Source organism: Tupaia chinensis, unplaced genomic scaffold (genome assembly GCF_000334495.1).
Source record: "Tupaia chinensis unplaced genomic scaffold, TupChi_1.0 Scaffold000609_1, whole genome shotgun sequence".
In the NCBI taxonomy this organism is placed as follows: domain Eukaryota; kingdom Metazoa; phylum Chordata; class Mammalia; order Scandentia; family Tupaiidae; genus Tupaia; species Tupaia belangeri.
In genome coordinates this window covers 745,033-754,926 of record NW_006160128.1, presented here as the reverse complement: position 1 = coordinate 754,926, position 9,894 = coordinate 745,033, and the positions used below count along the sequence as shown (strand labels likewise).

At 42.0% G+C, this 9,894-nt stretch overlaps 1 long non-coding RNA gene across 1 annotated transcript in view; it reads left to right on the top strand.

Moving 5' to 3' along the window:
• Positions 1–1,040: 1,040 nt before the first annotated feature.
• Positions 1,041–9,894, top strand: part of LOC114009724 (uncharacterized) — a 12,637-nt gene continuing 3,783 nt past the window's right edge. The window contains exons 1-2 of the long non-coding RNA XR_003551110.1: positions 1,041–1,437; positions 6,229–6,342. This is a non-coding gene — a long non-coding RNA (uncharacterized LOC114009724). The remainder of the gene's footprint in view (positions 1,438–6,228; positions 6,343–9,894) is intronic.

The window sequence follows — 9,894 nt, the reverse complement described above, 5'->3', positions numbered from 1 at the left end:
CATGTAGGCCCAGTTATGTTACTGCTGTGCCACAGCATGATCCCATCTTCTGGAGATTTCTGAATGTCTGCTCTTTACTCAGGTTGGGTAGGGCTGAGCTCTAGTTCCGACTGTTGGTGTAGATGTTTATTTGAGGTTAAGGGTTTTTTTTTTTTTTTAAAGAATTATTAATTTAATCTTATTTATTATTTTTTTTCTCTTTTCTTTTCTTTTTTTTTTTTTTTTTCTTTTCATAGAGAGATTTTTGCTATTGGACATATGTGCTTGCCAGAGAGACAGAGAGTTAGAAAGTGAAAAATCCCCCCCCGGGGGGAATGCCCGTTCTGCAATACCTTCTCTTCCATTCTCCTATTGGAATCTTGGGCACACATACACATGTGCCTGGCATGAGTTTTAAGCCACTGGGTTTGGGACTCAAACTGCAGTCAACTACATGTGACTCCAGTGACATAACCCTTATACCATCTGCTAGTCCCATATTTATTATGATTATTTATTTTTAATTTTAATTTACCATAGGGTTTGTACACCAACCAGAGAGAGAGAGAGAGAGAGAGAAAGAGAGAGAGAGAGAAAAAAAGAGAGAGAAGCGAGCTGCCAGGTCCAGGATTTGAACCACGGTCGGCCTTGTGGGAGTCAAGAGGCTCAACCACTACACCACCTGCTGGTCAACGATCTTGTTTTAAAGCATCCAAATGTGGTACTGTGGAAAGAAAGTGCTCTGAGGAAGAGAGAAAAGTGGTGGGCATGAGCCCCTAACATCTAATGTCCTTGGGGAGTTGAACTGCATCCTAGGCTTAGCAGGAGCTCTGCCTGTTGTCTCTGTGTGCATCTGCACGTCTGTATGTGTGTCTGCACGTGCACATGTGAGTATGCTTTTCCTGTTTGCACTCTGATCAAATACGGTCAGGGCTTTCTAGTTAAACCTTTTTTGGGTGTGTTTTGCCACTTTTCTGAAAAACAGACTATATTAGTTTCCGATTGCTGCTCTAGAAGAGCACCACAAACCAAGTGGCTTCAAACAGCACACGTCTGTTATTGTGCAGTCCTGGAAGTCAGAAGGCAGCATGGGGCTCAGCAGGCTTCCGCCAAGGTGCCAGCTGTGCTGTGTGCCTCTCCGGAGGCTCTCAGAGAGAGCACTTTCTGTCCTCGTCAGCTGCTGGAGCTGCTCACACGGGCTTGTGCCCCTTCCTCCACCTTTGAGGCAGGTGGTGGGTGACAGAGTTACTCATGCTTCCTTCTCTGACACTGAAACTTATGCTTTCTTCTCCATTTAAGGACCTTTATGACAACATCAGGCTCACCCAGATGATCCAGGATAATCTACTTCAGCGTCAGAGGATTCGGGCTAGACCCATGGCTTGGAGGTTAAGGGAGCCACATACATAGTCAGCTTTGGTTTGAATCCTGGCCCTAGCAGCTTCAGGAACATAGCAGGTGCGTGTATGTGTGTGTCCAAATCCTGACAGGACAGAGACATGGAGAAGGGATTGTGGCATGACCACATCGCACTGGGAGTGCTTTCTCTCCTTTTCTCTCTCTCTCTGGCAAGCATATGCACCTTCTGGCAATTAAAAAATAATAATAAAGTTAGAGGATTTGCAGCCTTACCTTCATCTGCAACCTTAATGCTCTTTCCCATATGGTATAATGTATTCGCATGTGTTGGGGACTGGAGTTGTCTGCCTATGCATCGCACAGGTATGTAGTAATTTTTTTTATTAGACTTAGAAGAGAGGCTAACTGTAACTGCCATTTTCTGAATACGATACTTTTTATTGTGAAGGAAGAAATGACCTTTTATATAAAACGTACACCTTCTGAACAAATGCATGAAGAGCAAGGGATAGTCCATGTTTCAATTACAGGACAGGAGAAACCCTTTCCTTCCCTTAGGTATAGGCATGTGAGAAGGGCACAATCATACAAAACGAATGAGTATATGTGGTGGTCCTTAAACAAGTCATGGGAAATATGTATTATGAATAACCCAGGCTGGCCAGTCGGTGATGTGGTTGTTGAGGTAGCTGGACCCCACGTGGCTGACTCTGTAGTGCAAGTCCTGGACTGAAAGACTTGAAAATCACACCAAGCTCGTGTGGGCATGTGCCTTGAATCCTGAGAGGAGAATGGAGGAGAAAGGATTGTGGCATGGCCATCCTTTTGGGAGTCCTTGCTCACGTTCCCTTTTTCTGTCTCTCTCTGGTGAGTGCACATGCCCTATAGAGAATTAAATTTTTTTTTATTCTTATCAATATAAACTTATACTTTAATTCCATTTTTCTTGCACTTGTTCCCTTGTTTTATGTGAGAAATGGGTGAGTGTGTGTGTGCAAGCAGTCGTGTGCTGGAGCTGGCTTGCCATGGCTTGTGAGAGCCTTCGTGCGCCTGTTTCCTAAGCCTGTCCTCAGTGACATCACGTGTGATGGCCTGAAACCAGCCGTGATGCGAATATTGACACCATGGAACTTGGCAGATGCAACAAGTTGGGGTTGGGGCTTCATCTTCCCGGAGAGCCCACTGTTACACATTAGCCAGCACACCACTGGGGTAGGGGCTCACCGGCCTTCGGCTCATGTGCGTGGCACCACTGTGGGGTATTACTGCACCTGTGGGGTCCTCAGACTCTATAGTTGGGAAGGGGTAAATCCTAGGATGGTCAGACCAGCTGGCCTGGCTAGCAGTACAGCTGTGGCAGTTCTCCCGGTACCAGCTAGACCTCCCAGTTGCTGTGGCAGTGTGGGCCGCACTGGTAGTCGTACTTTCTCTCATATGGGCGAAAGGTGGCTTTTCTGTTACTCACAGCGTTGGAAGCCCTTGCTGTCCCACGGTTTCCCTGCATAGCCACTCACCTGCCATCATTCCTCTTGTTTGCACCCCGCAGGGCCAAAGCTCCTTTCTTAGAATCGCATCATCATGCTCCTGCGTGTGCTGGTCTTGCTCTGACTCATAGCTATGGAGTCAGTACTGCTCAGACTTCAGGGCAATCATCACAGGAGCTTGTTAAAATGCAGACTCCAAGCCTCTGTGCCCAGAGATTCTAATGAATAAGGGCTTGGGTGAATCCCAAGGATCTGCGTTATTGACAAGCACTATGATTATGGACATTAGTATTGACGTAAGTGTTATTAGAATTATTGACAAGATCCTGAGGTTACTGGGTTAATAGGCTATGCTGGCCGGGCCAGCCTGAAAGCTCCTTGAGGGTCTGACTCTGATCAAATCAGCTGCAAACCGTGCACTGGGCGTGTATGTATTTTTTTGAAAGAGTGGAATCATTTTCTTTTGTTGTTTCTTTTTTTCTTCTTTTTTCCTTTTTTTTTGGAGAGTTTTTTTTTTTTTTTTTTGCCATAGGGCGCATGCGCTTGCCAGACAGACAGAGAGAGACAGAGACAGAAAGCGAGAAATCACCCCCCCCCTCGGGGGTGGGGATGGCCACACCACAATCCCTTCTCCTCCATTCTCCTCTCGGGATCTTGGGCATGCACGCACACGCACCCAGTGTGAGTTTTAAGCCATTGTGTCCGGGACACGAACTGTGGTCGACTACATGGGAGTCCAGCAGCATAGGCACTATGCTAACTGCTGGTCCCTTGTTGTTTATTTATTTCTTCCGAGAGAGAAAGAAAGAGAGAGAAAGAGAGAGAGAAAGACGGGGATCCCCAATAGGGTTGTCATCCCATGATCCACCTCATCTCAGCCCTGGATCATGGGAACTTGCACATGTACCCAGTATGCTCAGGGAAGACCCTGGACTTGAACCCGGGACCTTTCCCATGTGGATTCAGTGGCATTACCATTATACCAGTACCACAGTAAGAGTCATTTTAATGAAACATGGATCCTAGTCTGCAGGAGTTTTATTCCCCATCTGTCAGACAAAATTTGTAATGATTATGTACACAGACAGGTGCAGAATACCATGTTCCCAGATTTCCAGAAAGGACTTTATCAGGTGAAAATATGAAAAAATTCACACAATGACCTAGAAAGGTTTCCAGAAAGGAGGGCTTCACCAGGTGAAAACATGAAAAAAAATCACAGAACAGTCAGGACAATGGGCCCTCCTAAATCCAAATACCCCGAGTCTTTGAAACGACCCGAATGATGAACTGATCTTTTCACTCTCCGTGGACGAGCTTGCTGGTTGTCATATGGACGTAAACCTCACAGCCACACACGGGGCCTGTTGAGCAGAGGATTCGTTCTTCCTCAAACCCAGCCCTCCTTGGTTCTGCGCAGCCAACCACTCTGACTATAGCAATTTTCTTAGCACAGAAAATTTTAGATGGTCGTGTGGTTTCCAGCTTTACTCTTTTTCATTTTACATGTAAAATATTTCAGATCAGACTGGTTTTCTTTTAATCTATGGCCAGATTAACTTATTCTGACTTGATTAAAAAGAGAGAGATAGAAATTGCTACCTTTAAAAATTTTTGACCTCAAGTTCTCTGATATTTGAGACTTTTTTTTTATCTCCTGGGATGCAATTCTTCAGCAGCATGTAGGCGAGTTTCAAGTAAAGGAAAGAGTAATGAAAAAAAATCTAATATAAAGGCTATAATTTTCTAAAGAAGTCTGTTCTTTATTAAGATCAAGTGCATGTCAATCATCTTATATTTTTGGAACATGCACTGGATGCTGAACTGTATGGAGTGTTTTTCCATGTGTGGAAAATTTTATCCTGTGTAATCAATTTTTCTAATAAACATATTAAAAAGGAGGTAAGTGAGATGTTTTCTATATCCCATCAGCCTAATATAAGGAGTTGCTTAATGAAAAAGTCTTCTGACTGTGCAAGACCTGGGCTTAAGTCCTAGCTCTATCTCTATAGTTCTCATCTTTTTCATATAAAGAGTAAAAGGGCCAGGCAGTAATGCAGTGGTACTACAACTGGACTGCTATGGGAAGGTCCTGGGTTCAAGTCCTAGGACCTCCTTGTGTGTTCCAGACTTCCATGTATGTACCCATGATTGGGGTTGGCTGAGACTTGAGGGGGGGTTTCAATGTATGACCTGACTGGGTTTCTGTCTGTCTGTCTGTTTCTCTCTCATACAGGAAATAAATAAACTTGAAAAATAATGGAGAGAAGAGTATTTTTCTTAAGTACCACGTAAAGAAGTCTTGAGAATCAAATGCAATAATGTATGTGCGTTTTATCAAAGAGTAGGAAGAAAATAACACAGTTTATAATAATAGTATAACACAGGTTTTGAATACATTGGGTCATCAGAAAAGTCACGAAGTATTTTTCTATGCAAAAATAAATGCTGAATTCTAAATGCTAGTAGAGATTTGTAGTCTCAATTTGTTTCGGAAGTATGATAGAATGAGTGTACTATTTTATCTTGCCAGAGGGCATATGTACTCATCAGAGAAAGACAGAGACAGAGAGAGAGGGAGAGAAGAAAGCACCCATCACAAGGAATGGTCACGCCACAATCCCCTCTCCTCTCTCTCCCTCCTTTCTGGATTTGGGCACATGCGCACATGTTTTCAGCCTGTTTCTCAAGTCACTGGATCTGGGACTCAGACCACACAGTTGTCCATATGGGGTTCATCTGTCTTAACCACTAGGCCATGAAACCAGCCCAGAATCACTGTGTTATCATTTGAGATGAAGTTATTATATTATATTTTTAGATGAAAACGATACAAATATCTCATCTTTTCCATTTTTTTCTTCTTATTAAAACTTTATTTTTTTCAAGAGTAACCTATATGTGTCTGGAGGTGTCTTGGTGTACTGGGGGTTTCCCTCCACGCTAGCGGGTCAGCATTAAAGAGCAGTCAGCTGTTCCCGTCTAGCTGGGGTGGAAGGAGTTAGTTGCAGCCACATAGGCTATAGGGAACTGGGTCTCATGACACCTCTTTCTTTCTCCTTCTCCTGCCCCTCTTGGACGTGTACCCCGGCTTTTGAGGTGGCTTTGTAATAAATAGGGTCTCGGTGCCTGTCTCGTTCTTCTTCCCCTTTCTAAATTTCAAATCTGACATTAAAAAGGAGGTCATTGTAAATGTAAATGTGACTTTTTGATTACTTAAAAATATGCGTTTCTTTTATTCTTTCTGACTCTAGTTCATACACTCAACCATTTTGTATAAATAGATACTAAACAAGGCCTATTGAAAGAGGAAATAAATTATATAATTATAACATGTAATGAATGTAGATCAAAAACAACTTCAAGTTTTATTAGAATTTTCAAAGCATAATTTTCTTCCTTGGAGGTTTTTCTTGTTTACGGAAGTGATAGAAGTTAATCATAGAAACATGTGACAAATATGGAAAACCACAAAGAAGAAGCAAATGGCATATTACTCTACCATTCTGAGCCAACCCTTGTAAGTATTTTTAGTCCTGTTTACTTTGTAGATATGTGTGTATATGTATTGGGTCACTGGGAAAGCTGTAACACATTTTGCATAGAAAAATATGCCATGACTTTACTGATAACCTAATATATACATTCGCTTATTGAAGATTACACTGTAATTAGGGCCAGCAGATGGCATAGTGGTTAAGGCACTGAACTTGCACATGGCCAACTGTGGTTGAGATCCTGGACCCAGCGGCTTGAAACTCACAATGGATACATATGCGTGTGTGCCTAAAATCCCTAGAAGAGAATGGAGAAGAGATTGCAGCATGGTCACCCCACCCCCCACCCCAGGGGTTGCTTTCTTGCTTTCTGTCTCTCTGGCAAACACATGTACCATTTCTTCTGCGGCAAAAACAATTTCACATTAAAAAAAAAAAAAAAAAAAAAAAAAAAAAAAAAGAAAAAAAAAAGAAAGAACTCTAAAAAAAAAAAAAATTATACTGCAATTATTTTTTCCCCCTGAACAGCAGACATGCATTCTCACAGTTCTTAAGACTGGAAATTCTGAATTCAAGGTACAGACAGACTCAGTTCCTGATGAGAGTCTCTTCCTGACATTTTTGCTTTTTTTTTTTTTTTTTTTTTTTTTTTTTTTTTTTTTAAGTTTCTTTCTTTCTTCTGTGAGCAAGCAATTGAGCACACAGAGACAGAGAGACGGAAAGACTGCACCCCCCAATAGGGTTTTGGTTTTGCTTTAGTTTTTGTCACAGGACATGTGCACTTGCCAGAGAGAGATGGTGAGAGACAGAGAGAGAAAGGGAAAGTGATAAATCACCTCCCAGGCATCCCGCCGTGCCACAACCCCCTTTCCTCTATCCTCCTCTCAGAATTTTGGGCATGCACACACATGCACCCAGTGTGATTTTCAAGCCACTGGGTCTGGGACATGAACTACCGTAGGCCACCTGGGAATCCAGCACCTTAACCATCATGCCACCTGCTCCTCTCCCACTGCCATAGAGTTTCAACACTGTGATCCATCCTCTACTTCAGCCAGCCCTAGGTCATGGACACAGAAGGACCTGGTATGCTCAGGGAGGTTTCTGCACAAGAACCCAGAACCTTCTCCTGTGGGCTAGCCTTGCAGGGCATCCCCTTCTATCACTGCACCAGCATCTGTTCCCTTGCTATGGAGAGAGAAAGCTATAGTGTCTCTTTCTTTTCTCACAGGGCACTAATCCCACCATGCCTTCCCTCCACTCACAACTCCATCTGTCCTTAATTACCTCCCAAAGGTTCTACCTCTAAACACTATCAGATTGGGGCTGGGACGTCAACATATGAATGTGATGGGGACACACATTCAGTCCATAACATTTTGGACTCCATCAACTCCTAAAATTCATGCCCTTCTTGCATGTAAGATATGCTCATCCATCCCAACAGCTTCAAAAGTCTGGACTCATTCCAGCATCAACTTTCAAGTCTAAAGTCCAGAGCCTCATCTAAGTATTATCCAAATCAGATATGGTAATTATGTTTTATAACTTTATTCTTGTATAGTAGATATTTAATATTCTCCCATTATCAAGTATCGATGACTCAGTTTCTAGAACAGAGTAGAGGTTGAGTAAATATTTGCTGAATTGATACATTGTCTTTAAGGTATGTATAATGTTCCATTGTATGAAAATACCATGATTGATTCTATTGGTTTTCTCTCTTGTTCATTTTAAAGTAGAAATATCATGGGTGATGTGAAAAATTATTCATATAATTATGTCCACATGAAGGGAGGAAGAGATACCATCTATTGGTATAATGGAGGTAGGAAGCCACGTGAAGCTCTTCTAGGGGAAGGCCTGGGGGAAGAAGCATGGAACTTTCAATAACGAACATAAGCTTTATACCTCGACTCTATTTTGGATCATTCAGAGACTCACCTATTAACCCTAGAATAATGTGATTAGATGGCCCTAAAGTGAAGTTCAGAAATAGTCATATGGTCTGAATAGCTAGTGAGAATGCTTTCAGCTGCAAGAAACAGAAGCCTAACTCAAACTGACTCAAACAATAAAGCTGTGTACTGAATCATGTGAGTGAAAATTCGGATCAGTTGGACTTCAGGCATTGTTTGATCAAGATGTCTACCTTTTACCCAGTGGGGGATAATTTCTCGCTTTCTGTCTCTGTGTTTCTCTCTGTCTCTCTGGCAAGCACACGCATCCTTAGCAGAAACCTCTCCAAAAAAAAAAAAAAATTAAAACTAATGAGAAAACATTCTTAAGGGGCAAAATACCGAGAATTATTTAAAGAATAATTTTATTTGACTTTATTTATTTATTTTAATTTTGACCAGATAGGAACAGAACGAGAGTGGGAGAGAAAGAGAAAGTGAGTTGCCAGGTCTGAGACTCGAATTGTGGTCGGCCATGTGGGAGTCCAGTGCCCTCAGCCACCATGCCTCCTGCCAGGCCGCAAGATACTGAAAATTTAAATCAAGACAGGCTTGGTGTAGTAAGGGTAGAGAATTAAGGCCAATAACTCAATCTAGAACAGGCCACCAATCACAAAGTCCTTTCTAGGGCTCTCCTGCTCAGCCATGGGAGAGGCATAAGCCGCCCCCCCTGAGGTTTGCTGTTAGTTTTCTCCTAGGTCTGTAGCTTAGTATTGGATTATCCTGATTGTCTCTGAGATATTTACTAGCAATAATCTCAGAAAAGAATAAAGTACACCTAAGAATAAAATATTTCTTGAGAATTCTTTGTTAAAAAAAGAACACCAAACAAGAAAAGAAAATTGAGTTCCATTCAATGGTTCTCGTACATTAATTTATTTCTGGCTTGCTACTGGTATCTTGTCTGCTATTTGCATTGTCCATAAAAATCAGAATTAGTAAGGTAGCATGATGAGTCTCTAGAGACTGAGTTTCATAATACTTTTAGATTTTAAAGAGAACATGTTTCAACAAAGTAAAGTTAATGTCGTTTTGGATCGATCACAAGTTATGCCACGGGTGCTTGACTTTCTGTAAATGAGACTGGCTTAGGAATTCAAGGGCATACATCCGTGTGGGGAGATGCTCCTCTGTCTTATTTGGTGAGTGATGTCCTAATCCTAGCACTGAAAATGTCAGAAGAAAAGAAAGCCTTCCAAATCTGCAGGGTTTGTGCGTGTGTGTGGAGCTGCCCTGGGTTCGTGGGCTGTCACAGAATTATGAAGGGCATCATTTTTAAGGAAGTAAAAAGGAAACATTATTGGATCCAAAATTCTATCATTGTTTTATTTAAAAAGCTGATCTTAGGGCCAGCAGCTGACGTGGTGGTTAAGGTGCTGAACTCCCACGTAAGTGACCATGGTTCAAATCCTGGGCCTTGCTTTCTCACTCTTTCTCTCTGTTTCTCTATGGTGAGTGCACACGTCCTGTGGCAAATTTCAAAAGAATAATAATAATAGTAAATAAAAATAAATAAATGATTTTTCTTTTTAGAGAGATTTTTGCTATAGGTATATGTGCTCACTAGAAAGACAGAGAAAGACAGACAGAAAGCAAGAAATCACCCCCCCCCCCCGA